Raw genomic sequence first — 6000 nt, 5'->3', positions numbered from 1 at the left:
GTCCACATGGGTTAATAACTGTTCGTGTATGTGTGTGTGATGACCATATGTGCCGGTCGCACGCGAGTAAATGCGCGTGCCAAGGCCAAACCAAAAAGCACGCACCCAGGCGTCACAACCACAAGCGCGCGCATTGGATACTCGGGGAGAGATAGGGTACATAGCCCATATAGAGGGAGGCAACCGCCTCTCGCTTGATAGCACGAGGAGTCGCGAGGAGTCTCCAGACACTGACAACAGACGCGCTGCCCTGCGAGAACCGAACAATCAGCAAACAGCATACCGACCTCTCCAAACACATGAGGGGGGAGGGGGGCGGGCAGGTGAAGCTACGGAGGAGGAACGGAGTCGTTTAAAAAAAAAATAGAGCAGAAAAAGAGGACAGAAGAGGTGACGCTGTCCGGGACTTGCAGCACTCCGTCTAGCGCGAGAAATCACCGCCTCGACCGTCATATCTGACCACCGCTGCGGGATGAAGGTGAGTGGCGGCGCCGCTTCCCATTGTGTAACAGCAGCATCCCTGTTCTACATGGCTGCTTTAATCCCTATAGTAACGCGGGAGCAGCATGTCTGTGTGATGTAGTGGGGATAACGGGGCCGGTGTTGCACAAACAGACGTTCAGAGGTGTTAGTATCCAATGTGCCACCGCAGCCCCTTTTTCTTCCTCTATGCTCATCAGTGAGGAAAATTCCTCACTGACATCAGCGCCGCTTTAAAAAAAAAAAAGGAAAAAAAGCGGATTTATGGATGCCTGCTGACACCCGGGAAAACGTATTCACGCCAGACTTGTGCCATTTGGAGACTCGCGGCGGAGTGATTTCATTCAGCACAATCCCAAAAAATCTAATCTAAACTGTCCCACATTCCGCGGTGCGGTTTGTTGAGATTTTTTTCTCTCTCCTTTTTTCCCCTAACTTTTTTTTTTTATGTCTCGTAACAACCGTAATGTGCGTTGCAGCCTTATAGAGGAGTTTGATCAGGCTACATATTATTCGCGATCGTTTCAACTGAGCGCCCCAGGCTTGTCGGTCTGATTAATTTCACATAAAAAATAAATAAATCAAATGTGCGAACACCCTTTAATTAAACTGAACCCATTTATGATCAGGGGAAACGTTTTTAGGTGAGGAAGATGACTACAATTAACAGCAAACTATTTATATGAGACGTTTCACTGGACGCAGGCTTGCAACTGCTGCACGTGTTCATTTTTTTCCAAAAAGCAAATACTTTCCATTAGCTGATTGGTTTGTTGTTGGTTGGACGCTGTTTGAAGCTTTTTTGTGTGTGTGTTCTGCCGGATATTCGTTTGAGTTGGTCTGTATTTGCAAAGGATATTCTGCAGCTTGTTTTTACAGTGTTTTTAATTTCTGTCGGAGGAGTTGTATATAACAAGCACCTTAAGTGGTTTTGTGTAGTTCTCTTAAGAAAAAGTGCAGGAAAATAGGTTCACAAACTTAACTTTGTTTTCTTGAAAAAGAATAAAAGTATTTTTCAGTCACTGAATATGAATATTCAGGTTCGTCATGGAAATTTACCACTTTTTTCTATATATTTTTGGCATTTGCATTTTTATTTTCAACCACTTGTTGAACAAAACATGCACTTAAAAGCAGCACATTTATAAATCAAAATATAAGCAGGTTTCTGAAAGACAAAAAGCCTAAATTCCATATTATGTAATTATTATTTTATCATATTGGCAAACTTTAATTTATTAACAGTTTGAAATAAGAAAAGAAGAAAAAAGACACTGCATGTACACCCTTTTATTTTTACCAGCTAGGATGGTGGATGTTTATGGAAAGCTTGCACTGCTACTCAGAGGTCTGATGGTTAAGCCTTCCGTTTGTGCAGCTTGAAGTTATTGATATTAAATATGAAGGCTTTTACGGGATTGTTATCCTATTGCAGAATCATTTTGTGTCCTCACATGCCATGTTTGCTATTTCTTTAATTTACTTTCCCCCCTCTATCAGGGAAATGTCCTCCGTATACACAGTCTGCAGCACAAGCAGCAAAATAGCACTTTGTACAGTCATAGCTGTTCCTTTCATGATATCCTAAAAACCTTTTTCCCCCTCAGAATACATCTTTGCAAACATTTTCTTTCCTTCTTGTTTTCTAAGTTAATCGTGTCTGTTTGGATGGTAAGTTTTAGTCTAATGTTGCTGATTTTTGCAGCAAGGATGCAGGAAAGGTTTTTATCCGTTAAGTCTTCTGTGAAGTTCCCATTTTTTTCTCAAATTGCTGCAGAGCAGAACTGTACACATGACGAAGCCTTACAAGAAAACAACATGTAACGTGTTAGATGGCCAAATATCTGTGGCTGTTGTTCAGTGATTAGAAACCACCCATGAAAAGCAAAATCAATTAACCCCTAGTTATGTATACTGTAAAACCTAACAAAGCGGCTTTAAAAGAAAAAGCAAACTCGTCTCACAAAAGTTTTTATTAACTTGAGTAATTAACTGGAATGATCTGAGTTTGTATAACTTTTATGGACTTGAAAAAACTTAGAGTGTACATGAGTTTCTTTTTTTTTTGAAGAAGAAGAAGAAACTTGAGAAATTGATCATTTCCACAGAAATTAGAAGAAATGCTTCATCAATTTTTTTTTATTTTCAACATACGATGATTTCAAGTCTACCTTGGTGAACTCAAAAGGTGCAGCTGTCTGTAATGACTTTTAAACAGATGGCCAGTCACATGACACTGCCAAAATTAATTAGAAATCCTTCATTTTTTATCTTCTATCAACATTGCAGCAGGCACACAGTTTTTCATGTTCATAACATGTTGTCTCGACACTGAAACTATGGTGAAAAGTGTATTATTGCTGATATGAGGTCAAAATAGTGTCCAAAAAATGTTTTCCCGTCTGTTTAGCTGAGAGCGGGTTTCTGTAGACGAGGAGCTTTGAGGGCGACTAAGAACCTTGTATTTGTCATCATATTGAGAAACAGGAAGATAAAATTAATTTTTTTTTTTTGTACATGTCCTGTCCAGCATTGTCGCAAACAGAACGACAGTCTTGGCTGCTGTGTTGTGCTGAACACATTTGCTTTGCCAAGAGGAGCTTTATGGGTATAAGGCTCCTCGTTGATTTTTAAAAATTTCTTTATTTCTTTAAATATATTGTTTTATCGTATTTATTTTGTATTATGGAATTTATGTAATCTTGCTGGACCTGACCAGAGAGGACAGGAAAAAAGGACAGTAATGAAGAAAAGTAAAAAGGGAAGTGGGGAAAAAAGGAAGGAGAGACAAAGATACAGTAGATAGCGGCAACGACCCTTCAATCTAACTAGGACTGAAAGTAAACAAAAGAAACCTGGAGACATTTTAGCTTGAATGATTGAAAAATAGATATAACGCTATAGTTTATTTGTACCCCTCACTGAACTCCTTAGCAACCTTGTTGTGTCATTTTAAATATTGACCAATCAGCTAAATAGAATAAGTACTTTCAAAAAGTCTTGAGTAATTTAAACTATTACCAAGCCTCCAAAGTAAAATTGCACAATTGCATACAATGAATTACCCCTAATTTGTTGTTATTACAAGTGGAGAGCATTGTGGTAAACACCACTATTTTTCATGTATTCCTCTTATTTACACTGAAGTACATTCATTTATTCAATTTTTGCCCTACAAAGTTGTTTAGGATTTACATCAATAATAACTTCGTTACAATTAAGTTTATCCATTAAATATATTCTAGCAAAGGCAGTGTTATAGTTTACAGTACATGTGAGTGACAGGAAGATCAAAAGTAAAGGTAATGCAGGGCTTGTAAAATTAGTCAAAGGTGAGTCCCTGTCATGGGAGACAGAGTGCTGGATCTCATTTCATCTTGATATCGAATTGGTACAAAGCTTCTTCTGGCTGTGCTGGTTTTTCCTGGACGTCTTCTGTCATTAAAATGACGTATTGATCTGCCTTTCTAGCAATTCCACAAGCATTTCTCTTAGAAAGTTTTTCATTGATCCTTATAACTTCAACTTGACCTCTCTGCCATGTTTTATTAGCAACTGGAGAAAAAGCTTTGTGAAAAATGCTTCATTGTTGAATTGCTTTCTGCAGGCTATTTTCAGAGTGATGAGCAGCTCCTTAGAGAAGTCAGTTGCTTCTTATTATGACAAGAGTTAGAAATCGGCTCAACCATTTTCTCTCCATCGTCCTGCTTATCTCTACACGTCGCTCTGTCTCGCTCCTCTGTGGCTTCAGTAAGTAGGTTAGCAGGAGACAGGGAAGGTGACTTAATAAACCTTTTTGCAGTGCAAACCTGAAAAAATGCCCTTTTCCTCAACATGTGACATACTGACAGACACAAGACCGAATGATGAGTGTGTGCTCCTTTTGGAGAGCTGCAACAAAGGGAACAACAATGGAGATGAGGAGGGGGAGAGGGAGTTAGAACGGTGACAGAGACACACTTGTGAATAGATGCTTACACACAGATACACAAGCACACAAAGCCTCACAAAACTAAATTCAATTGGATAAAGTGTGTTGTTCTGGCTAAGATTTACTGCGTGGCTGTGGTAAACCTCAACGCAAGAGTCTTTTTTTAACTGAGGCACACTTTAAAGGCTAACCCTCTAAGAAAGGAGTTTATTTACACAGTATTAGACAATGATTTACAGCTCTGAGGCTGGCTGCTGTACAGTGTCCCTGAACATGGTAGTTTTCAGGCTACAAGCCAAAAAATAAGTTGTGTTTACTGCTTCTGTGAGTAATAAAAGACTTGGATTATAAATCCCTTCATTTGTCCACGTCACACTCAGGCTCTAGAAAGGAGATGCTTTAGAGATAAAGTTTTAAAGGTTTAGAAGAGTCCTGAGTAGGCAAACATGTGCTTTTTTTAAGGGACTGAGTTTAGTTTATACTTTTTGAAAATTGATTTTCCTCCTTATTTAAGAACAGAAATCTGAAAGACCTTTTTTGTTTCTGCTTACAAACCAAGTTCATGTGCATATACTCAGTCCTTCAGTAATCCTATAAAAGTTAAAGTTCAAAGGTCATACAGCTTGTATATGTTGGTTTTGTTTTTCTAATTTAGAATGAATTTCTTAATCCACTTTGATTTCTTATTTAACTTTTATTGAACCTGCTAAGCCAACTAAAATGCTTGGGATGATGGCAGGTGATGAGCAGAAAAAACCCTCCGGATGATGACTGTGGGAAAATAAGTGCAGCGTTTTTGTTGGGCAATAATGCTTTGAAAGAAAGGAATAAGTATCACAGAGCTCAGCTTCTCATGGGAACTTGCACACAGGTGAGGAAATAAATGAAAGATTGTCATGCACGAGCACAGATGGTTAATGTTGTCTTTTCCTTGTTGGTTCAGTGTTGCTGTATGCATGCACGTCCCATTGATGATGATGATGATATTTGTCACTGGGGCAGCCAGGAGGTCCTCATGAACTTTATTGGTAGATGGCTAGTTGTTAAGATGCACTGCAAGACTGAGTGATTGGAGCTTGGGTGATTAAAAATGAACTTGTGTGAATCACTGCAGAAAAACTGCAGGAATGTGTGTGTTTGCATTTATTTTGCAATGTGTGAATGCAAACTGACCCATATGGAAAAGATATATAAAAATAATGTAAAGTTTGTATCTGTCTTGTGTGAAACTTGTATGTAATGCATACGAGAAAGAAACCATATATAAGATTCATAGAAAAAATGTATAAAATGAAACTTGTATGATTTGTGTTCTTCTAAAAACAATATATGACAATAATTCCACATACAATACCCTTAGAAAAAAATGTAATATCAAACTCATATGAATCATCAGTATCCTAGAAAACACAGGATTTGCTTGTTTTGCCACAAATGAGACATACAACTAAAACACATTACGACAATAAAATTGAAGGGAAAAGTGTGAATTCAGTAAAAGTAGGGTTTTAAAATGTAATAATAAAATTTGGCTAAATTTAGCTTTTTTATTTTTTTCGTAATGCCAGGCATCATATTCCTAACTATTA

The 6000-nt window shown here is 38.1% G+C and overlaps 1 protein-coding gene across 1 annotated transcript in view; it reads left to right on the top strand.

Annotated features, from left to right (window-relative positions):
- Positions 1-218: 218 nt before the first annotated feature.
- The window catches only part of gal3st3 (galactose-3-O-sulfotransferase 3), a 52258-nt gene continuing 46476 nt past the window's right edge, over positions 219-6000 (top strand). The window contains exon 1 of the mRNA XM_041986485.1: positions 219-478. The gene's annotated coding sequence lies outside the window, so the exon portion shown is untranslated. The remainder of the gene's footprint in view (positions 479-6000) is intronic.

This window comes from Melanotaenia boesemani, chromosome 5, assembly GCF_017639745.1.
Source record: "Melanotaenia boesemani isolate fMelBoe1 chromosome 5, fMelBoe1.pri, whole genome shotgun sequence".
NCBI classification, from domain to species: domain Eukaryota; kingdom Metazoa; phylum Chordata; class Actinopteri; order Atheriniformes; family Melanotaeniidae; genus Melanotaenia; species Melanotaenia boesemani.
Note: the sequence above shows the minus strand (reverse complement) of the source record. Positions and strands in the feature narration are given on the sequence as shown.